General features: G+C 45.3%; 1 protein-coding gene across 2 annotated transcripts in view; it reads left to right on the top strand.

Annotated features, from left to right (window-relative positions):
• Nucleotides 1-25125, top strand: part of KCNK9 (potassium two pore domain channel subfamily K member 9) — a 314799-nt gene that overhangs the window by 64772 nt on the left and 224902 nt on the right. The window contains exon 2 of one of the 2 annotated variants that reach the window (XR_012234945.1): nt 15611-15967. The exons of the other annotated variant lie outside the window; for it this stretch is intronic. The gene's annotated coding sequence lies outside the window, so the exon portion shown is untranslated. Of the gene's footprint in view, nt 1-15610; nt 15968-25125 lie in introns of those variants that run through there. 2 annotated transcript variants of the gene reach the window in all.

The raw sequence follows: 25125 nt of genomic DNA, 5'->3' as shown, positions 1-25125 counted from the left end.
CAGATGGGGATCAAATGCATCAGAATATCACATGGGGATCACTTGCCTCAGAATGTCATGTAGGGATCACCTGCATCACAATATCATGTAGGGATCACCTGCATCAGAATATCACACAGGGATCACCTGCATCATAATATCACATGGGGATCACCTGCATCATAATGTCACATGGGGATCACCTGCATCAGAATATCACATAGGGATCACCTGCATCAGAATATCACACAGGGATCACCTGCATCAGAATATCACACAGGGATCACCAGCATCAGAATATCACACAGGGATCACCTGCATCAGAATCAGATGGGGATCAAATGCATCAGAATATCACATGGGGATCACTTGCCTCAGAATGTCATGTAGGGATCACCTGCATCAGAATATCACGTAGGGATCACCTGCATCAGAATATCACGTAGGGATCACCTTCATCAGAATATCACATAGGGATCACCTGCATCAGAATATCACACAGGGATCACCTGCATCAGAATATCACACAGGGATCACCTGCATCATAATGTCACATGGGGATCACCTGCATCAGAATCAGATGGGGATCACCTGCCTCAGAATATCACACAGGGATCACCTGCATCAGAATATCATACAGGGATCACCTGCATCAGAATATCACACAGGGATCACCTGCATCATAATACCACATGGGGATCACCTGCATCAGAATCAGATGGGGATCAAATGCATCAGAATATCACATGGGGATCACTTGCCTCAGAATGTCATGTAGGGATCACCTGCATCACAATATCATGTAGGGATCACCTGCATCAGAATATCACGTAGGGATCACCTGCATCAGAATAACACATGGGGATCACCTGCATCAGAATATCACATGGGGATCACCTGCATCAGAATATCACACAGGGATCACCTGCATCAGAATATCACACAGGGATCACCTGCATCAGAATATCACACAGGGATCACCTGCATCATAATATCACATGGGGATCACCTGCATCAGAATCAGATGGGGATCAAATGCATTAGAATATCACATGGGGATCACTTGCCTCAGAATGTCATGTAGGGATCACCTGCATCACAATATCATGTAGGGATCACCTGCATCAGAATATCACGTAGGGATCACCTGCATCAGAATATCACATAGGGATCACCTGCATCAGAATATCACGTAGGGATCACCTGCATCATAATATCACATGGGGATCACCTGCATCAGAATCAGATGGGGATCAAATGCATCAGAATATCACATGGGGATCACTTGCCTCAGAATGTCATGTAGGGATCACCTGCATCACAATATCATGTAGGGATCACCTGCATCAGAATATCACGTAGGGATCACCTGCATCAGAATATCACATGGGGATCACCTGCATCAGAATATCACGTAGGGATCACCTGCATCAGAATATCAAACAAGGATCACCTGCATCACAATATCATGTAGGGATCACCTGCATCAGAATATCACGTAGGGATCACCTGCATCAGAATATCACATAGGGATCACCTGCATCAGAATATCACACAGGGATCACCTGCATCAGAATATCACACAGGGATCACCTGCATCATAATATCACATGGGGATCACCTGCATCATAATGTCACATGGGGATCACCTGCATCAGAATCAGATGGGGATCACCTGCCTCACAGAATGTCATGTAGGGATCACCTGCATCTCAATATCATGTAGGGATAACCTGCATCAGAATATCATGTAGGGATCACCTGCATCAGAATATCACACAGGGATCACCTGCATCACAATATCACACAGGGATCACCTGCATCACAATATCACATGGGTATCACCTGCATCACAATATCACATAGGGATCACCTGCATCACAATCAGATGGGTATCACCTGCATCAGAATATCACATGGGGATCACCTGCATCAGAATATCACATGGGGATCACCTGCATCAGAATATCACATGGGGATCACCTGCCTCAGAATGTCATGTAGGGATCACCTGCATCATCCAATTATTAGAATCATAGAATCGTAGCATTGGAAGGGACCTCCTGGGTCATCTGGTCCAACCCCCTGCTCAAAGCAGGATTCCCTAAGTCATCCCAGACAGATGTCTGTCCAGCCTCATTTTGAAGACTTCCATTGAAGGAGAACTCACCACTTCTCGTGGCAGCCTGTTCCACTCATTGATCACTCTAACCGTCAAAAAGTTTTTCTAATATCTAATCTGTGTCTCCACCCATTCAGTTTCATCCCATTGCTTCTAGTCTTTCCTTGTGCAAATGAGAATAAAGATGATCCTTCTACAATGTGACAGACCTTGAGATATTTGTAGACAGCTATTAAGTCTCCTCTCAGTCTTCTCTTTTGCAAGCTAAACATTCCCAAATCCTGCAACCTTTCCTCATAAGACAGGGTTTAAAGACCGGTCACTATTCTGGTCGCTCTTTTCTGAACTTGCTCCAGTTTGTTGATGTGTTTTTTAAAATGTGGTGCCCAAAACTGGACACAATATTCCAGATGAGGTCTGACCAAAGAGGAGTAGAGGGAAATAATGACTTCACGTGATCTAGACTGTATGCTTCTGTTAATACATCCTAGAATTGCATTTGCCTTTTTTGCTGCTGCATCACACTGTTGACTCATATTCAGTCTGTGATCTATTAGTATACCCAAGTATTTTTCACATGTGCTGTTGCCCAGCCCTATTCCTCCCATTCTGTATATGCTTTTTTCATTTTTATTGCCCAGATGTAGTACTTTGCATTTTTTCCATGTTAAAAACCATTTTGTTAGTTGCTGCCCACTGCTCCAGTTTATTTATATATTTTTGAATCCTCTCTCTCTTCTCTAGTATTAGCTATTATCCCTCCTAGCTTTGTGTCATCAGCAAATTTAATCAGTTTACCCTCAATTCCTTCATCTAAATCGTTGATAAAGATGTTGAACAATACAGGGCCCAGGACAGAGCCCTGTGGTACCCCACTTTAGACATTCTTACAACTGGATGTGCAGCCATTTACGACCACTCTTTGGGTCCGATCACTAAGCCAGTTATGAATCCACCTAACAGTTGCCTTGTCCATTCCATACTTAGCCATTTTTTTTAATAAGGATTGTATGAGATACTTTGTCAAATGCTTTGCTACTGTGTTATCTTAATTACTGCTCTGTAATCTGCTAATCTGGTCATTACTGTTATTCTATAAAGTGTGATATTATCTGTATACTTTCTATTTCCATTCACTCATCTTATTCACCACCATGTAATCCTCTTCACTACTATATAATCCCATTAATCACTATGCAATCCCATTCATTGCTATATAATCCTATTAATCACTATATAATTCCTTTCATTACTATGTAATCCCATTAATTACTATGTAATCCCAATCACTAGTGCATAATCCCATTCATTACTATATAACCTGATTCAATACTATATAATCCCATTCATTACTATGTAATCCCAATCACTAGTGCATAATCCCATTCATTACTATATAGGCCTGATTTAATACTATATAATCCCATTCATTGCTATGTAATCCATTAGAAATATCCAATCTCATTTACTACTTTTTACACCCATTCATTCCTAAATGATGCCATTCACTGTAATCTCTTCATTACCACAAAACTTCTTCCATTATTTATTTCATAGAATCATAGAATCGCAGAGTTGGAAGGGACCTCCTGGGCCATCTGGTCCAACCCCCTGCTCAAAGCAGGATTCGCTAAATCATCCCAGACAGATATCTGTCCAGCCTCAGTTTGAAGACTTCCATTGAAGGAGAACTCACCACTTCTCGTGACAGCCTGTTCCACTCATTGAGCACTCTAACTGTCAAAAAAGTTTTTTCTAATATCTAATCTGTGTCTCCTCCAATTCAGTTTCATCCCATTGCTTCTAGTCTTTCCTTGTGCAAATGAGAATAAAGATGATCCTTCTGCAATGTGACAGCCCTTGAAATATTTGTAGACAGTTATTAAGTCTCCTCTCAGTCTTCTGTTTTGCAAGCTAAACATTCCCAAATCCTGCAACCTTTCCTCATAAGACAGGGTTTGCAGACTGGTCACCATTCTGATCGCTCTTTTCTGAACTTGCTCCAGTTTGCTGATGTCTTTTTTAAAATGTGGCGCCCAAAACTGGACACAGTATTCCAGATGAGGTCTGACCAAAGAGGAGTAGAGGGAAATAATGACTTCACATGATCTAGACTGTATGCTTCTGTTAATACATCCTAGAATTGCATTTGCCTTTTTTGCTGCTGCATCACAGTGTTGACTCATATTCAGTCTGTGATCTATTAGTATACCCAAGTCTTTTTCACATGTGCTGTTGCCCAGCCCTATTCCTCCCATTCTGTATATGCTTTTTTCATTTTTATTGCCCAGATGTAGTACTTTGCATTTTTCCATGTTAAAAACCATTCTGTCAGTTGCTGCCCACTGCTCCAGTTTATTTATATCTTTTTGAATCCTCTCTCTCTCTTCTCTAGTATTAGCTATCCCTCCTAGCTTTGTGTCATCAGCAAATTTAATCAGTTTACCCTCAATTCCTTCATCTAAATCGTTGATAAAGATGTTGAACAATACAGGGCCCAGGACAGAGCCCTGTGGTACCCCACTTGAGACATTCTTACAACTGGATGTGCAGCCATTTATGACCACTCTTTGGGTCCGATCACTAAGCCAGTTATGAATCCACCTAACAGTTGCCTTGTCCATTCCATACTTAGTCATTTTTTCAATAAGGATTGTGTGAGATACTTTGTCAAATGCTTTGCTGAAGTCAAGATATACTATATCTACAGCATTTCCCTGATCCACCCAATCAGTGATTCTGTCATAGAAGGAAATTAAGTTAGTCTGACATGACTTATTAGTTACAAACCCATGCTGACTCTGCTTAATCACTTCATTCTTATCTAGGTACTTACATACATGTTGTTTAATAATTTGTTCAAAGATCTTTCCAGGTATAGAAGTCAGACTCACCGGCCTATAGTTGCCTGGGTCCACCTTCTTCCCCTTTTTGAAGATAGGAACAACATTTGCTCTTCTCCAGTTTTCTGGGACTTCTCCTGTTCATCAAGAATTTTCAAAGATTATGGAAAGGGGTTCAAAAATTTCTTCTGCTATGTCCTTCAGTACTCTGGGGTGTAATTCATCTGGACCTGGAGACTTGAATTCATTTAGGTTAGCTAAGTGTTTCCTCACTGTATTTCTGTTTATAGATATCCTGGATTCTTCTATTCCCTTAATAGGACAGTGAAGAACAGTTGATGTTACATTTCCTTTCTGAGAGAAAACAGATGCAAAATAGGAATTTAAAAGTTCGGCCTTCTCAACATCCTGTCTTACCATTTCATCATTTTCATCCTGTAAAAATCCTAAAGCATCTTTGACTTTTCTTTTACTTTTGACATATCCCCAAAATCCTTTATTATTGCTTTTGATGTCTCTTGCAGGCCTCAACTCATTGTCAGCTTTAGATAATTTGATTTGTGCCCTGCAGGTTCTGCAGACAGCATTATATTCTTCTTTAGATATGCCTCCCTCTTTCCATTTTATGAACATTTCTTTCTTCCTTTTTAGCATGTGCTTAAGTTCTGTGTTCATCCATCCTGGTTTCCTTAAATGCTTCCTATTCTTCCCTCTTTTCGGAATTGTTAATGATTGTGCTTTCAGAATTTCATATTTCAAGAATTCCCATACTTCCTGGACATTTTTGTCTTTAAGGATATCCAGCCATTGGATCCCTCCAATTCTCTTTCTGAATCCCTTAAAATCTGCCTTTCTGAAATCTAACCTTGACGTCTGAGTCTTCACAGGTCTCCCTCCTCTAGTTATCCAAAATTCTAAAATAGCATGGTCGCTACCTCCTAGGGTCCCAGCCACTTTTACCTCCTCAACCATTTCCTCCCTGTTTATAAGGATTAGATCCAAGGTATCAGTTCCCCTTATTTTCTCCCTTACCTTTTGGAAGATAAAGTTGTCAGCAAGAGAGGATAAGAATTTCCTTGACCTGTTAGTTTTGCCTGAGAGAGATTCCCAACAAATGTCTGGATAGTTGAAATCTCCCATGACAACTATGTCATATTTTTGGAGAACTTGGCCATTTGATGCATAAAGAGTTCATCCATATCTTCAGCTTGCTCAGGCGGCCTGTAGTAAATGCCTACAATGGTGTCCTTTCCATTGTTCTGTCCTTGTATTCTTACCCTAAACAGTTTCCACAGAACTCCCAGTCTCTGAAGCTTCAATCTCTGTGCAGATATACGCGTTTCTAACATACAATGCGACACCTCCTCCTCGTTTATCAAGTCTGTTTCATGCAAATAAGTTGTATCCTTCTAGTCTTGTATTCCAATCATGTGTATTGTCCCACCAAGTCTCAGTGATTCCAATGACATCATATTTCTTTTCCTGCGTTAGTAGTTCCAATTCTCCTTGTTTGTTGCCCATGCTTTGTGCATTAGTATAGAAACATTTTAGTTTGTAATTGGTTTCTCTTTCTCGAATATTTTTATTATTTAGATTCTTTTGTCTTTGTTCTTCCTTTCCACTTCTAATAGCAGAGTTCTCAATAGCATTTGTGGATTTTTCTGGTCTTTTGCTTCCCTTCCCATGTTGTTCTAGTGTAAAGCTCTCCTTACAAGTGTAGCAAGGCGACTTCCAAATACATGTTTTCCAGTCTTCGTAAGGTGAACCCCATCTCTAGCAAGTAGTCCATCGTAAAGGTTATTCACTCCGTGATCCAGAAATCCTAATCCTTGCTGACGGCACCATCGACGTAGCCAGTTGTTCACGTGCAGAATCTTATTCTGGGTCGCCCTCCCAGGGCTGTGGGGTACTCGGTACCGGGCCGGTATCGGCGGGATGTGTCACAGCAGCAGTGACCCGGTCCTTGGCCCTGGGCGCCCAAGTAATAGGAAATTGAATGGTGAAAATGCAATAGATTAGATGAATAGTTCATGACGCCACCTGTGGTGTTCGGCAATTGAGATGTTAAGCCAACGCTGCATGCAGATCCTCTGGGACTGGTGGTGTGGTGCAGCAAAGATGTTGAAGCTCCCCACAGGTGGAGCTGTAGTGCCAGGGCAGTGTAAAAGGGGGATGATAGCGGGGAGACGTGGACGGTGCAGAAGTGTAGCGGTGCTGGGGGTGTTGGCGCCAGAATGAGTGGAGGACACCAGGGCTTGTAGTTTCAAAGCTTTACTCACAGTCTGTAGTACATACAGGTGCCTGCCTCCGTACTGTGTCCTCCGGGTCAGGGACTCGGTCAACCTCCAGGCAAGATGGAATGCTCCCTTCCAACACTCCGCCAACATGTGCCTTTCTGAACCTCTCCTCTATAGCGCCTTTGAATGAAGTACTCCCTGTACTGAGTTACATTGGAGTTCCTCCTGACAGATGTTCCCAAGAACTCAACTTGTACGGCAGACAGCTGTAGCCTGCTTCGGGGACTCCTTGCTCCTAAGTCCCGGCTCACTATCAATGTTGCTGTTGTGCCCCCTAGTCTTAGATGGGAGTAGTGCATTTACAGCCCACTACTCCTCCGGTGTCTGTTCCTGGACCATTAGTATCCATACAACCTCGGGGACCGGGCCCCGGCCTTGCGCTTAAAACTTCTAGGCAGGGTTCTCCTCTAACCCACGTCCTCTGTTCCCTTTTCGCCTCACGTTCCATACTAATCTCTCCTTCTTATGGAAAATCAGGTTTCTCTTCAATGTCTTTCTCTTTCTTTCCTTTCCTGTGCCAGCAGACCCAGATCACTGTGATCTGCTGCAGCACTTCCTTCCTCCATCCCTCTCTCAGGGATCTTCTCTCCTCCACTCCGACTCACACACTCCTCTGAACTCAACACTGAACTGAACTGAACTCCTAAACCTTCCCACTCTTTTATGTATTCTAACTCCACCCGCCTCCCAGCACGTTTCGTGTTCCAAGCAGGGAGCCACCAAAGGTGCTCTGCTACACTCCAAGCAGGAAGCCGCAATGTGGTTTTGCTACACTACTTTATGATGATGGGTGCAGGTGTTGGAGCGTGGTCAGGAGCCTCCAACTTACCTGGATGGTGGGATACCACACCTCAGGAGGAGGTGCAGTACCTCTGTGGCAACCGAACCCTCAGGGGCACCACAATTCCACCTCCTTGTTCCATGGCCATCCACTGGGAGGATGGAAGAGAAGACCACCTGCGCTCCCAGTTCTTTCACTTTCTTGCCTAAGTCTTCAAAGTCTCTGCAGATGGTTTCCAGGTCGTTTCTTGCGGTGTCATTTGTCCCCACATGTAGTAGCAGGAATGGGTAGTCATCTGTAGGTCTGAAGAGTCCTGATATCCTGTCAGACACATCTTTAATTTTTGCACCTGGCAGACAGCACATTTCTCTTGAAGTTATATCCGGTCTGCAGATAGCGGCCTCTGTTCCTCTCAACAGGGAATCCCCCATGACCACCACTCTCCGTTTCTTCTTCACAACATTTTTCTTTCTCCATCCAGGAGGACTCTGAAGGCGTACAAGGTTGCTGTTTGTGGGTAAACTCTTATCCTGATGTATTTCTTCATCGTTCTCCTGCGTGAGATCCTGGTACTGGTTTCTGAGCAGTATGGGTGCTGACTGCCTCCTGATCCTCCTGCTTCTCTGGGTCACGTGTCTCCATTCCTCTGTTTCTTCAGGTGCACTTCGAATTTCTTCTCTTTCTGTAACATGAAGAGATAATTCTGCTCTGTCTAAGAACTCTTCACCTTCCTTAATGATCTTCAACGTAGCTAACCTCTCTCCGAGATTTTGCAACTTTTCCTCCAACAGGGACACAAGCTTGCATTTGTGGCATGTGAAGTTTGGCTTTTCCAATGGTAAGTCTGTGAACATGTAGCAAGAAATGCAGCTCACCAAATGGCTCCTGGCCTCTTCCATATTGTCAAAGAGTTTGAAAAATGAGCCAAATCGGCGCGCGGTTTACCGATTTCCTCTTTTCAGCTGCAACGGCCAAAATCCAGTGATTGTTGAGCTCACGGAGACTCTTCACTTATCCCAGAAGGCACTGGGAATATGCAAATGATCTCCTCAGGACTCTTCCCCTGGTTTTGATTTCATGTAATTCCATAGTATCCAATCCCATTACTTCCCCTGTAATCTCACGTAGACCCATCACCTGCACTGCCTGCTTTATTCTACCTTCAGTCCCTTTAAGGCCTCATTCAGACACGTTTTCCACGTTCATGTTGCATCTGTGCTTCTCCCAGATAGACCGCCGCCCATTATACTCTGTGGGGTCTCCATATCGGAGATTTGTGTCCTTTTTGGACTCGGCCCTGTTGGATTTTCTATCCTCTGTGAGGCCAGAACCTCCGGGAATATTCAGATAACAAGTCTGGGAGACTGGCAACAAAAATCACGGAGACTTGTCTGTGATTTATGAGCGGCACAAAATTAAAATCCCCAATACAAGTCTGTGGGTCTGTGACGATCATGGGCAGCAATAATCGCCATCCGTGGGACCTCCGCATCATTTCTGCCTCTGACATTGCGCTGGGCACGAGAAGTTTTTTTTTTAATATATGAGAAAATCACAGACAGTAAAAAAGGAAACACTGACCAAAAATGATGATCCGGCACAGTGAATTGGTTCTGGCACAGTGATGTGGGTCCAGTAAAGTAATGGGGATCTGGCGGAGTGATGGGGATCTGGTGCAGTGATGTGGATCTAGTGTAGTGATGTGGGTCGAGAGAAGTAATGGGGATCTGGCGCAGTGCTGGGAATTTGGGCTTCCAGCACAGTGATGGGCATCTAGTGCAGTGATGCGGGTCCAGTGAAGTAATGGGGATCAGGCGCAGTGATAGGGATCCAGCACAGTGAGAGGGTTCTGATGCAGTGATGGCGTTCTGGTGAAGCAACAGGGATCTGTTGCAGTGATGGAGACCTGAGACACTGATGGGGATCCGGCACAGTGATGGGGTTCCAGCATAGTGATGGGAATCTGGTGCAGTGATGCGGGTCCAGTAAAGTAATGGGGATCTGGCGCAGTGATGTGGATCTAGTGCAGTGATGGCGTTCCTGCACACTGATGGGGATCTGGCACAGTGATGGGAATCTGGTGCAGTGATGCGGATCCAGTAAAGTAATGGGAATCTGGCGCAGTGCTGGGGATCTGGTGCAGTGATGTGGGTTCAAAGAAGTAATGAGGACCTGGCGCAGTGCTGGGGATCTGGTGCAGTGATGGGGTTCCTGCACACTGATGGGGATCTGGCGCAGTGATGCGGGTCCAGTGAAGTAATGGGGAACAGGCGCAGTGATGGGGATCCGGCACTGATTCTGACACAGTGATGGGGTTCTGGCACAGCAACGGGGATCTGTTGCAGTGATGGGGATCTGAGATACTGATGGGGATCCAGTGCAGTCATGGGGATCTACCCAATATTTGCAGGGAAAAAAAATGGACACAGTATGAGGTCTGAAGAAGAATCTGACATTGCACCTTCTGTGGGGACATAATGTGTCCCGGTGTCTCCAGGGGATCGTTCTGCTGTTGTGCTTCTACTCTGGGACGTCAGGTCCGGTTTCTCGCCGGCATTAGACATTGTGCGGTGTACATGGGATCTGCAGCCGGTAATTACTTTCAGAAATACGCTCCTAATTATCAGCCTCACAAAGCTGGAACCTCTGCTGGAATGTGGCAGACGAGGAGATGATCTGGAAATCATGTTGTGGCGAGACGTCTGATAGTCCGGGAGGAGAATACGGGGAGATGAAGCAATCCGGAGCCGGGATGTATGGTCCCGTTGGATATATCCTCCCACCTGGAAGTCAGGACAGAGCGATGGAGAGGGGTGTAACTACATAACTACAGTAGCTGCAGGGGTTGCAAACACACCAGGGCCCTGGAGACTAGGGGGGCCCGACAGGAAAAGTTCCCTTTGACCCATATGTCTATCAAAGACCATGGATCCATATAGGATCCACTTCAAAGCCAAGTGATGAAAAAAACAGATTTTAATTAGCCCTTTCATGGGGAAAAACTAAATTCTGTTATTTTATCATCTCTCTTTGAAGTGCTTCCCCCATTTTACCAGAATTTTCTGAATGTAAGAGGTTTTTGGTGAAATGTTATAAAGGAAAAGGGAGAGACGAGAGTAGAAAATAATGAGTACAATTTCAATGTTATTGTGATCATTAAAATATAGTAATAAAATAATCCTATGATTGACCAAAGCTTTTCCTTGGTATTGGGATAGAATAAGCCGGGGTCTCCAAAATGCACGTTTCACCAGCTAGTCTGGCTTCTTCTAGGGAGAATAACCTTGGAAGATTTGCAACGATCTTTGTATGAAAAACTGCTGCTTCTATCTATCTCTCTCTCTATCTATCTATCTATCTATCTATCTATCTATCTATCTATCTATCATCTATTATCTATCTATCTATTTATCTATTATCTTTCCATTATCTATCGCTCTATCTCTATCTGTCTGTCTCGGGCGGGCGATGTAGACGATCACGTGTAAATGAATCTTTAGTCTCTCTGGCGCTGCAGTGACCTGATATCAGTGCAATGAGATTCACCCACCGCTGATATTTAGTCATTTTCCCCTGCAGTGAAGAAAATTATGTTATAAAGTAGAAGACAGACGGCGGAGCTCGGTGTCTGCGATGGGTTTGTTGCTGATATATTGTACCTGTCTTATGGCTCATTCCTTTCTGTGAAGCAGAAGGGGTTAACGCCTCCTTCATATGATGGTGGAGCTCGGGGGATTTCTTCCATCTTCATTATGATTTAATTAGAATTTTGCTTTCAATAATGATCAATGATTCTCTTACTGATGTAGAACCCACCAGTCGTTCAGCACCAAGTTCTGCTGTTTGTCAGATCAACACTTGACCGACAGGTACCAACGGTGGTTGCACCATGACCCGGCGCTGCCTGACTCCATCTCTGCCTTGAAGGATTGGGCAAGTTGAAACCCATCCCATCCTTATTTCCCCAACATGTCTACAATGGTGAGCTGTAACATTAGGTAGTCGGTATACACAACACTAAATCATTTCCCACCACCGACTCTACTGGTCCCTAAGCTTCTTACTTTTTTGACCTCCTCAATCCAGAATTCTTTTTCCAAAACTCATCCCACCATAACAATAACCCAACATTGACCCAACACTTCCCACTACTAACTCCAAACTGACCCAAATATTTCAACTCGAGGCTCAACCCAAAACCATTACCGCTTCCTACCTCTGATCCAACACTGAGCCCCTAACACTTAAAGGGGTCCAATCACTTGCTCAAAAAGATGTGTTAAATACCTTTAAAAAAATCCGTGAGCTTCCCTGATTCTGTTACTTTTTTCCCGTTTGGCGCTACTTCGCTCCATTGCAGAGAAATTCATATTTCCTTAGAGTCTTCTCTTGGAGTGTGTGTGGGGGGGTGCTTTTGCCCCTCCCTCCTAGATTCTACCACTCACTGATTGGCTGCTTATCTAGCAGTCTTTGTGATTGGCCATGTCTGGGAAGGAGCGGTGAATGTGCACACCACTGAGAAGACTCTGAAGAAACACCCAGTTGCAGTACAAGCAGAGATTTCACATATTGAGCTCCAAAATCAATAAATGTGAATATCTCTGCAATGGAGCGATGCAGCACAAAACCAAAATAAGTGTAAAAATCAGGGGAACTCGGTGATTTTTACAAAGTATTTAACGCATTTTTTTTGAGAAGTGACAGATCTTATTTAATAGTTCTTCACATTTTCATGAAATTTTACTTCTGCGCAATCTACCACTCACCCATAACTTCCCACCATTGATTCGACACTTCCCCAACTAGGATGTAATATTTCCCTTTACTAATTCCATACAAAACCAACATTGCACACATCTAGCTCGAAACTAACCTATTACCTCCATCTGCTTATTTCCTGTCCAGCCGCGGCCCCACACCTTACTCATTTCACACCGTGGCTCAAAGATGACCCAATGCTTCTCAATGCTAATGTATCATAAAGCCAATGTTTCTCCTCAACTCAGACAGATGTGATATATGATACTCCAGGACGTTTCATCTTTATATGGGCCTAAAAACTAATAGGCAGGCTGTTCCTAACAGAGGCGACTATCTGTCTGTTCAACCTGGTGCTGGTTCAGAGTGGTCATTGACCGTTCCTACCAGTGATTTAGTTTCTCCACGTCAACAGAGCAGCTCTTCTTCTACCAGGCTGCTCTGTCGATGGGACGTGACTGTCAACATCATGCTGTTTGACATCTGGCTCCCCGCAAATGGGCAGTGGGGAGCTGGCCGTCAATTAGCATGACGTTGGCAGTCACACTCCTTTAACAGAGCAGAGCAGATGAGAAGACGCTGCTCTGTCGACGTGAAATCACGGGAAGCCGATGAACCGCCAGCAGTAGGGTTCTGTGACAGCTCTGTGCCGGCAGGGATATATATATACAGTATAGGTTTAGTTTCACTTTAAATATTTTTACATCAAACTAGTTCGTGACTAGTGAGAAAGAGAGAGAAAAAGTCCATGAGAGTTTTATGTCTCGGGAAGGATCATAAGTGATCTGAAATGTGTTGGATTTTTTGTATGTGTCTTGTTTTATGTCCGTGGAATATTTAATAAAGCCTTCACTATTTTTACTGGATCGCGGGAGCTAAACTTCTTTCTTTCCTTCCTTCCATCCTTCCTTTCTTCCTCTCTTTTTTTCTCTCTTTCCTCCCTCTTTTTTCTCTTTTTTCTTCCTTCCTCTCTTTTTTCTCTTTCCTTCATTCCTTTCTTTCTTTCTCGATTTACTTCCTTCCTCTTTCTTTCTCCCTTTCTCCCTTTCTTTCCTTCCTTCCTCTCTTTCTTTCTTTCTCTCTTTCCTTCCTTCCTCTTTCTTTCCTTCCTTCCTTTTTCTTTCTCTCTTTCCTTCCTTCCTCTCTTTCTTTCTTTCTTTCTCTATTTCCTTCCTCTCTTTCTTTCTCTCTTTCCTTCCTTCCTTTTCCTTTCTCTCTTTCCTTCCTTCCTCTTTTTCTTTCTCTCTTTCCTTCCTTCCTCTCTTTCTTTCTCTCTTTCCTTCCTTCCTCTCTTTCTTTCTCTCTTTCCTTCCTTCCTCTCTTTACTTCCTTCCTTTCTTTTTCTCTTTCCTTCCTCTCTTTCCTTACTTCCTCTCTTTCTTTCTCTTTCCTTCCTCTTTCTTTCTCTATTTCATTCCTTCCTCTTTCTTTCTCTATTTCCTTCCTCTCTTTCTTTCTCTCTTTCCTTCCTTCCTCTCTTTCTTTCTCTCTTTCCTTCCTTCCTCTCTTTCTTTCTCTCTTTCCTTCCTTCCTTCCTTCCTCTCTTTCTTTCTCTTTCCTTCCTTCCTCTTTCTTTCTCTATTTCCTTCCTTCCTCTTTCTTTCTCTATTTCCTTCCTCTCTTTCTTTCTCTCTTTCCTTCCTTCCTCTCTTTCTTTCTCTTTCCTTCCTTCCTCTTTCTTTCTCTATTTCCTTCCTCTCTTTCTTTCTCTCTTTCCTTCCTTCCTCTCTTTCTTTCTCTCTTTCCTTCCTTCCTCTCTTTCTTTCTCTCTTTCCTTCCTTCCTCTCTTTCTTTCTCTTTCCTTCCTTCCTCTTTCTTTCTCTATTTCCTTCCTCTCTTTCTTTCTCTCTTTCCTTCCTTCCTCTCTTTCTTTCTCTTTCCTTCCTTCCTCTCTTTCCTTCCTCTCTTTCTTTCTCTTTCCTTTCTTTCTCTTTCTTTCTCTATTTCCTTCCTCTCTTTCTTTCTCTTTCCTTTCTTCCTCTTTCTTTCTCTCTTTCCTTCCTTCCTCTCTTTCCTTCCTTCCTCTTTCTTTCTCTCTTTCCTTCCTTCCTCTCTTTCTTTCTCTTTCCTTCCTTCCTCTTTCTTTCTCTATTTCCTTCCTCTCTTTCTTTCTCTCTTTCCTTCCTTCCTCTCTTTCTTTCTTTCTTTCCTTCCTTCCTCTCTTTCCTTCCTCTCTTTCTCTCTCTTTCCTTTCTTCCTCTTTCTTTCTCTATTTCCTTCCTCTCTTTCTTTCTCTCTTTCCTTTCTTCCTCTTTCTTTCTCTCTTTCCTTCCTTCCTCTCTTTACTTCCTTCCTCTTTCTTTCTCTCTTTCCTTCCTTCCTCTCTTTCTTTCTCACTTACCTTCCTTCCACATTTACCGTGGATGTAGCCAACATCTGCCTTCCTATTCCTCCTGCTATAAAGCCCTGTAGCTTCCTGTGAGCACATCTCTAGGTTAATGTGTTTAATCCCTGATTATTTACTTAGAGCTTGTGTTCATTATGTACAGGCATTCATATAGTGAGTGAATTAAAGGAGTTATTCAAGATTGGAAAAAAAGGCTGCTTCTGTAAACAGCTCCACACCTGCCCACAGGTTGTGTCTGGTATTGCAACTTAGCTCTAATTGAAATAAACCATTAACCTGTGGACATGTGGCTCAGTTTTAGAAAGAAAACAGCTTTTCAACCCCTTGTAACCAGCTTTTATAGACAGTTGCACCCACCCCTACAATGTGCCCCCTTGTTTTGTGCTTTGCTAACACCCAGGCCCGTAGATAAGGTCTGATTTTACTGGAAACTCTTATACGTAAGATGATAAATGATGGCTACAGTGGTTTTCTTCATTACAGAGAACAACAGAAATGATGGGGAAAAACACAGTCATCTCTCAAGCCGCGGACACTTTTATAGAGAGCTGGAAGATTGTAAATGAAATGACTGCGCTACTTGAGAAAAAAACGGATTTTTTATGCTGTTATGGGAAAAATACTCAGCAGTGCAGAGAATAATGCACAATAGAAAATAAAATGCAATATAATGTCCGTTATGACTTTTTATTTTTGGTCTTATATTGTCCTTTTTTTGTCACCAAAATGTATTCAAACCCTGATGTACCAATCATACATCTTAATGAAACTTATTAAAAAATTCAAAAAGTTGCAAAAAAATGAAATAAAAAAAAAATAACTTTTTTTTGTACTACCCAGTCTGGCCACACGGTGTGCTGCAGTGTGTGTGTGTGGGGGGGGGGGGAAGGTCAATGAGAATTATAGAAGGAAGTGTGGGGAATAATGGGCAAATGGGGAAATCAATCAGAACCAGTAAACAGCGATCATGTCGTTCTCAGAGATTATAATACATTCATCCATTATGGATCTTTTATTATTTGATGTTTCTCTGTGGATTGAACTATTCGTGAAGTGTCAGAGATCCTCCATGTGTTTAGTTTATAAGATTGCCTTCCTATGCTAATTATGTAAATGATCCCACAATGACTGACACATTGAGAGCTTTATGCAAATATCACCATTATAATCATCAGCGGGGGGCTCGGACGCTTCTGATAGTGTAAGGGGGTGACATAGGATTACCGCCTTGCTCTGCTTCCCTAATGGTTCTTAATGTGTAACTGTTTACATATGTTAGTTACTGTAAAGTCGTTGTTAATACTTGGTGGTACTGCTACATGTAAAATATGTATTACCCCGCATAGTCAATGGTACTGTCACACTGTTTTCAGTGTTTCCATTTTATGTACAATGTTGTATATGCGCTATGTTCCTGTGATGTAATACTGTGTAAGATAGGGAAAGTAAAGTGCACCCTTCGGACATTAGAGGGGGCACCTTAGGGTAAGTGTCCTTTGGTGGGCCACTAGATGGGGGCATACTAGTGTGCACGGTTAGAATAGGTTTTAGCTAGTTAGTAGGGGGTTAAAATAGGAAGGGCTGCCAAGTGGTAAGTCAGGAGTTTTAGGAAGACAGACTGGGCCAGGGTGCCCGAAATGTCCACATGGGCTTGTAGGCCCCGGACAGCTCGGCAGCCACGCAATGTTAGGTAGCTGCAGCCCACATTATCCACGGCCACTGGGCATCATCACAGTGGGCTAGTTCAGGAGAAGGAAGATGTGGCGACTAGAGTTGAGCGAAACGGGTCGAACAATTTCAAAAGTCGCCGACTTTTGGCAAAGTCGGGTTTCATGAAACGAAACCCGACCCTAGGATGAGGTCGGCCACGAGGTCGGCGACTTACGCGCCAAAGTCGCGTTTCAAAAGTTTGTTTAGCGCTCTTTTTCAGCCAATCAGGATCCACGGACACTGTGGGCAACGTGATGACATAGGCAGGGGTCACCACCATCTTTCAGAAGGGCATGCAAGTGATTGGCTTGCTTTGGTGGGCGTCACAGGGGTTATAAAAGGGCATGCACGCCGACCGCCATCTTACTTCTGCCGATCTTAGCATAGGGAGAGGTTGCTGATTCTGTAGGGAGAGCGTTAGGCAGGGAAGAAAACAAAAAAACTGCTTCTGCTGCTAGCGATTTTGCCTGTACAACACACCAGTCACTGTGTGTGCAGTGCAAGGGGAGGCTATATTGTGGTGGATCAGCGGTGTTGGTTGTTAGGCTGCCTTCTAAGGCTTCCTGACAGCTGCATCGCTGTTTCCCCACTGCTCTGCAAACTGCTTTTTTAAAAGCAATCCCAATTTTTTTTTTTGTCCTGCTAAGGTACTGAGCGTGCATTTATTCACACCATACAGCGGTGTACACTCCTCACACAGTACCGTGTAACGGCTGTTATCACAGCCACAGTGAAGCTATCTGTGTGTCACTGTGGAAGGATAAGTGGAGGACTTGTTCCGTTCTTACAGACCTACACTCTAGGGAGATTCCTATTCTGCCCAATTCTACAATTCACTTTTTTCACACCTGTGCCATCGAGTCTGTGACATAGCGCTCTGATATTCAGTGGGCCTCACACAATCCAAAAGTGTCCAGTGTCCACAAGTGTCTGCAGAAATTCAAAATCTCCCTTATCCTGTAGTCACTTTTTTCACACCAGTGCCATCGAGCCTGTGACATAGCGCTGTGATATTCAGTGGGCCTCACACAATCCAAGTGTCCAGTGTCCACAAGTGTCTGCAGAAAATCTAAATCTCCCCTGTCCTATAGACACCTTGTACCTTGTTTTACATTACTATATAGTTTGTTGGATTTTGTCTACATTTCTACCAAAAATGAGGAAGGCTGGTGGAAGAGGCCGTGGAATTGGGCGGGGGTTGGCAGCTGGTAATGATGGTGTCGGATCTGATGGTAGTGGCAAAAGCAAAATAGGACCGAATGCAGGAGGTGTTGAGCCTGCGTCATCGTCTGGCTCCATAAGGCTTCGAAGGCTTAGTTTTCTAGGAGTTGGCAAACCGCTTTTAACGCCAGAGCATCAGGAAAAAGTTTTGTCTTACATTGCTGACTCAGCCTCCAGCTCTATCGCCTCCTCTTCTTCAGTTGTAAAAAGTAAAAGCACTGAGTCGTCATTGGAGGCTCATGTTCATGAACCACACCTTTCCTTGTGTCCTTCACCACAACCAAGATTGAAGGATGACGCAGGCCATACTACTGATTACTCCATGGAGCTGTTTTCACATACCATGCCTGGATTATCAAGTGAAATGGTGAATTACCCAGGCCAAGATAAATCTGACATGGAGTGCACTGATGCACAGCCGCTGATGGATGATTCTGCTGGTACATTCACTCAGAGCACTACATTGTCCTCGCAGTGTACAGAGCCAGATTCTGACCCTGATGAGACTCAGGTGCCCCTTCCCGCACACTATACCACCATACACGGTGACACAGAGGAAGGTGCACATGACATTGAAGAGGAGGTGATGGATGACCCAGTTGTTGACCCAGATTGGCATCCATTGGGGGAAGAGGGTGCTGCTTCCAATAGCTCAGATGAGGAGCATCCACAGCAGACATCGACATCGCAACAGCTGTTATCTGGCAGGCCCGGAGCACTCCAAAGACAGGTTCCAAAAATCAAAAGAGTTGCTGGACAGCTTGTCCAGAGGGTCAAAAGATCACAGCGTGCTAGGCTGCAAAATGTCTGCCAAAGTAGGAAGAGTGCAGTGTGGCACTTTTTTGAACAAAATCCTCATGATCAGGCCAAGGTTATCTGTAAGAAGTGCGCAAAGACCTTTAGCCGAGGGAAAAATCTGAAAAATTTGAATACCAGTTGCATGCTTAGACATTTAACCACCATGCACTTGCAAGCGTGGACACAACACCAAACCTCAAGTGCCACATGTGCAACTGATCACAAAGAAGGTAGTCAGCAACGCTACATTGTTTCCCCCACTGTAAGCCCACCGGTTAGCACAGCAGCAAATGTTGAGGTGTCGTTGCAAGGCCACAGCAGTCAGGGAATCCCACTGTTATATCAACGAAATACTGAATCTAGGCCATCAGAAAGAACACCAACTCCATCACCATCATCAACCCTCTCTCAGTCCGCCCTGTCCACCGCTACTTCCACCATATGCAGCTCTCAAGTCCAGCTCACCCTCCCAGACACTATGAGTAGGTCAAGAAAGTACTCAGTCTCTCATCCGCGTACACTGGGTTTGAACGCCCACATTGCCAAACTAATCTCGTTTGAGATGATGCCCTATCGGTTGGTGGAAAGTGCAGCTTTCCGCGAACTCATGGCCTATGCAGTACCACGCTATGACCTACCCAGTCGCCACTTCTTCTCTCGCAAAGCCATCCCAACCCTCCACCATCATGTGAAAGACCGCATTGTCCATGCACTCAAGCAGTCAGTGAGTGGAAAGGTGCACCTCACAACTGATGCATGGTCCAGTCGGCATGGCCAGGGCCGTTACGTGTCCATCACTGCGCACTGGGTTAATGTGGTGGATGCAGGGTCCACAGGGGACAGCGGTGGTGGGACAGTGCTGCCTAGCCCACGGTATAGGAAACAGTTGGCTGTAGGCGTTCCACCCTCCTCCTCCTCCTCCTCCAGAAGCGAAAGCTCGTCCACAGAGCGCAGTCGTACGAGCACTCCATCTGCAGCTGCCACTGTTGCACACGAGGTGTCCCCCTATCGAGCAGCTAGTGGAAAGCGTCAGCAGGCTGTGTTGCAGATGATGTGTTTGGGCGACAGACACACCGCCGAGGTGCTGGCCGAGTACTTGAAGCGACAAACTGAGTCATGGCTGGGCAGTGTACATCTTGAGGCAGGCAAGGTAGTTAGTGATAACGGCCGTAATTTTGTGGCAGCCATAGCCCTTTCAAAACTCAGCCACATACCTTGCTTGGCTCACACCTTGAACCTGGTGGTGCAGTGCTTCCTCAAAAATTATCCGGAGTTAACAGCCCTGCTTCATAAGGTGCGAAGACTGTGCGCACACATCCGCCGGTCGCCTGTACACTCCGTTCGTATGCAGAAGCTGCAGCGATTGCTCCACCTTCCCAACCACCGCCTCATTATCGACATTGCAACAAGGTGGAACTCCACCCTGCACATGGTGGAGCGGCTGTGCGAGCAGAGGCAGGCCATAATGCATTTGTGGGAGGATACACGGCCAGGCACTTTGAGAGCAGACATGGAGTTGACAGGTGTGCAGTGGTCGAAGCTGAAAGACCTCTGTAAAGTCCTTCAGTGTTTTGAGGAATGCACACGGCTGGTAAGCACAGACGACGCCATCCTAAGCATGAGCATCCCACTTATGCGTCTGACGCACCTTAAGGAGCAGGCGTCTGCAGCCAATGTTGACGAGGAGGAAGAGGTGGAGGGAATCCTTGATGACATTCAGCCATTGTCTGCTCAGGGACCTCTCCTGGACGAGTTGGAGGAAGAAGAGGAGGAGGAGGATGATGATGGGGATGATTATTAGGGGAGGAGGATGCATCTCGTGGGGCAAGTGAAAATGGTGGCGTGGCAAGGTCTGGTACAGGGTTTGTGCGTGACTGGAGGGATGTGGATTTGCCAGAAAGTGCTCCTCCAACCAGCACTCGCAGTGCATCATTGACACCGGGAACATTGGCCCACATGTCAGATTATGCCTTGCGGATCCTAAAAAGGGACCCCCGCATTGCCAAAATGATGAACGATGACGACTACTGGTTGGCCAGCATCCTGGATCCACGCTATAAAGGCAAATTACAAAACATCATGCCACAGGAGAACCTTGACCTAATATTGGCTAATAAACAAGCAACTCTGGTAAATCGGTTGCTTGAGGCATTCCCAGCACACAGCAGCGGTGATGGTTCTCACACGAGCCGTACGGGCCGGGGGCAGCTTGTCAGAGGTGTTCGTGGTGCATACAGCAGAAGTGGCGTTGGAGACAGGGGTTTCATGACAATGTTGTGGACTGATTTTTCAAGTACCGCTCACACAACTGGTAATACAGCATCGATGGAAAGTGACAGGAGACAGCAGTTGTCAACTATGGTTACAAACTACTTTTCCTCCCATATCGATGTTCTCCCACACAGGTCATTCCCCTTTGACTATTGGGCCGCTAAACTGGACACCTGGCCTGAATTGGCACAATATGCCTTACAGGAGCTCGCTTGCCCAGCTGCAAGTGTGCTATCGGAAAGAGTCTTCAGTGCAGCTGGATCAATCCTGACAGAAAAAAGGACCCGTCTGTCAACCCAAAATGTGGATGATCTAACCTTCATTAAAATGAACCATGCATGGGTTTCCAAGGATTTTGTCCCACCTTCCCCTGATGACACATAGGGTGACAGAAAAATGGCTTGCTTTGGTCCACCTCTTCCTGGAACTTGACCTATTTCGCCTTTTGCATCAGCTGAATGTCCAACATCAACATATGCCACTTTCTAAAACTCCCTAACTGTGCAGCCTCCCCCCCCCCATGGCCGGGGTCACCACCTACCGCACGACACCGTGCGAGTGCCGTTGCCCTGGACAGGTGGGTAGTCCGACTCTTGGGCGTGGGCACTGGCACAGGGTCCCTCATAGTGCAATCAAGTGTCTCTGACGGTGGTGGTGCACACCCGCCATCAGACACGCCGCCGTACTATGAGGGGCCCAGTGCCAGTACCGACGCCCACGAGTGGGCCCCCCTTGCTTGGGCAGGGCCCCAGCATTTGCAATCTTTACCTCTCCCTGCTCCTCCGCTGTGTAGTCTGGGCCGTCAAATCCATACTGTGCCTGACACCGTCTGAGCCTGCCTCCTGATGTATAGACATATCTTTTGAATGTGTACGCTATCCATACATGTTATCCGGGGATACGGTACCCTTTCTCACCTTTGTGCAATCACTTGCAAGCCATACTGGGCCTAACACCGTCTGAGCCTGCCTCCTGATGTATAGACATATCTTTTGAATGTGTACGCTATCCATACATGTTATCCGGGGATACGGTACCCTTTCTCACCTTTGTGCAATCACGTGCAAGCCATACTGGGCCTAACACCGTCTGAGCCTGCCTCCTGATGTATAGACATATCTTTTGAATGTGTACGCTATCCATACATGTTATCCGGGGATACGGCACCCTTTCTCACCTTTGTGCAATCACGTGTAATCCATACTGGGCCTGAGAACGGCTGGCAAGCTGTTAAGCAAGCTACAGCACCTGTGGTTTGCACACGTAAGTTTTTCATTTTTTCAGGAATGTCGGTTAGGCCTAATTCCGGAACTGCGGTTGACCTGCACTTACTGGGAAATCATCGTTCGCGAGTATTAATTGTAATCAGTGATCCCCATCACTAACGTTGTTCAGCGGGTTATCTGCACCTGTAAGCGACAAACGCTGGCCTTTTCAGTGTAGCGCACATGCAGCCACGGACATGTAAGGGCATGACACACCAGTTATTGGCCAATCTCATGTGCCAGAGCCTCACGTGTCCCTCTAGTAAGCCGGACTCGGACCGCGGGGCATGACGGAGTCTCGTTCGTTAACGGAATTAAGCTTGCAATGTGTGCATCTGTTCTGTAGCTGGCATGGTTGAGGTTGCCCGTGTTGAGTCAAATTACGCCGTAGGCTCCACTCCTGGTGGTGCCCTTCTGGACATTCCTTTAAGGTTCAGCTTTGCAACCATACTGCCCACGTAAAACAAATACTTTGCCTTCATGAACGCTGTTTGGAGGGTCATGACTCGTGGGAATAATGCCGCCCAATCAGTTAACCTGCTAGAGAGATCCTTCGTTGCTCCCAAGCAAGACATCACACTCCCTAGGAGGAAGGTAATGCCACTGTGGCGACCGTACTCCTGGGGGCGACACAAGTGCACTGATGCCCAGCCACTGCTCGATGAATCTGCTGGTACATTGACCCAGACCACTACATTCCCCTCGCACGCTACACGGCCTGAATCTGACCCTGATGAAACTCAGGTTACCCTTCCCATATACAGTTCCATCTTACACGGTGACAAAGAGGAAGCTGCAGATGAAAGTGCAGGTTCGGCCCACCCGCCATCAGACACACCACCGTACTATCAGGGGCCCTGTGCCAGTGCCGTCGCCAACGAGTGGGCCCCCCCTGCTTGCTCAGGATCACAGCACTTGCAAGGTTGAAATACTGTGCAGTGAGATGGAAGATGGGGACGACGAGGAGTCCAGACTAGTACAGGGATTCCCTAGCGAGGAGACTTATTTGATTGTTTTCAATGTTGGGACAGCAATTTTTGGGGAGCACTATACTCTGGAGAATGATAGATGGGGCCCACCATACACTGGAACATTCCAAAGGTGGACATCAGACACTGGAGCAGCATTTACAGGGCCCATTATACACTAGAGCATTAGAAATGGGGCCCATTATGTTTGGAGCATTATTTGGGCCCATAAGACAGTGGAGCTTCATCCATGGGGACCAACATATACTGTAGCATTATGTGGAGCGCATCATATACTGTTTCAAACATTATATGGGACCAATGATTCTGTATGGAGAAATAGATGGGCCTCGTCATGAGATGTAAAAAGTGTAGTATTTTTCATTGTACTATACTGCTATTTCTCTGCCGTATCGGAGCATGATGAGTTGTGGTATGTGTTAAAGGGGCGCTCTTTTGCCCAGGGCACATGAAAACCTGGAGCCAGCCCTACCCCCCCCACAACTTTAGCCAAATAACCCCCATTTTTCAGTGCGTAACTTGTATTATGAAGTTAATTAAGGTTGACCAGCTTAAGTAAGAAGAATTGATGCTTTTGGCATTCAAATGAGCACTGTAGGTTTCCTGTCCTCCTCTCACTGCCGACTTTTATTCCCCATTGACTTACATTGGGTTTCGTGTTTCGGGACGACCCCGACTTTTCCCTATAATCGGCCGATCTTGCTCGACCCGACTTTTGGAAAAGTCGGGTTTCACAAAACGAAACTCGACCATAAAAAACCAAAAGTCGCTCAACTCTAGTGGCGACTCATAGCCTGGGCCGACGCCTTTAGAGCGGAAGTCGGTTGGAGTGAGGAGATGAAGGAAGTTGGAGATTCAAAGGGAATGGTACAGATGGGCCGGATGCTTTTCTAGAGATGATTTCAAGTCTGGGGCGAAACAGGCAGAAGGAATTGTCATCATGGCAAGGTTAGGCCAGGAAGAATCCGGGGAGCAGTCTAAGATGGTCCGGTCTGGATGGGTGCCACACAGAAGCGTCAGTGAAGTAGGGAAAGATGAGGAAACAAGTGAATTCCATGATGTGCCAACTGTGGATGTAACGTGTGAAGTTCTAACTAAAGAGAATGTTCAAGTTTTCCTGGACTGTGTCTCCATTACTCGGGGTCACCTGAAAGAGGGTCCGTTGCCGTCTGGAAAGTGTCCGGGGGGAGCTGAACCTGGAGATGCAGGTATGCTGAAAAGTGGAATACAGTTTTCTGTGAGGAAAGGTCGGGACTCAGATGCTTCAGAGTCTCGGGTCATGACTACAGTCCTGGCCTTCCCTTACACTATGACTGCTTGTGAAGATGGGGGACCGTTCAGAGTTGTCAAACTAATAAATATAAACTTATTTTCGCTGAAATAATCACGAAATTAGTAACAGTATACAACTGAAATACTCTGCTGCTGGTAAACCAGCTGATCCAGGACGTGATAATGAACAAACCATTGCCCTCTACAAGAAGAGAACAGTCCACTCCTGAACTACTCTGTGCTGCTTGGGGATCTTGCTCCTTTCACTCCTAGTCTGCTTGTCATAAAATGAAAACTCAAAAGTCATTATCTCAGTAAATTAGAATACTTTATAATAACACAGCTTGAAAAATGATTGTAAAATCCGAAATGTTGTCCTACTGAAATGTTTAGTAAATGCACTCAATACTTGGTCGGGGCTCCTTTGGCATCAATTCCTGCATCAATGCGGCGTGGCATGGAGGCGATCAGC

This window comes from Dendrobates tinctorius, unplaced genomic scaffold, assembly GCF_039654945.1.
Source record: "Dendrobates tinctorius isolate UK_male_01 unplaced genomic scaffold, ASM3965494v1 ptg000116l, whole genome shotgun sequence".
NCBI classification, from domain to species: domain Eukaryota; kingdom Metazoa; phylum Chordata; class Amphibia; order Anura; family Dendrobatidae; genus Dendrobates; species Dendrobates tinctorius.
The sequence above is the reverse complement of the archived record's forward strand: the minus strand, read 5'-3'. Positions and strand labels throughout refer to the sequence as shown.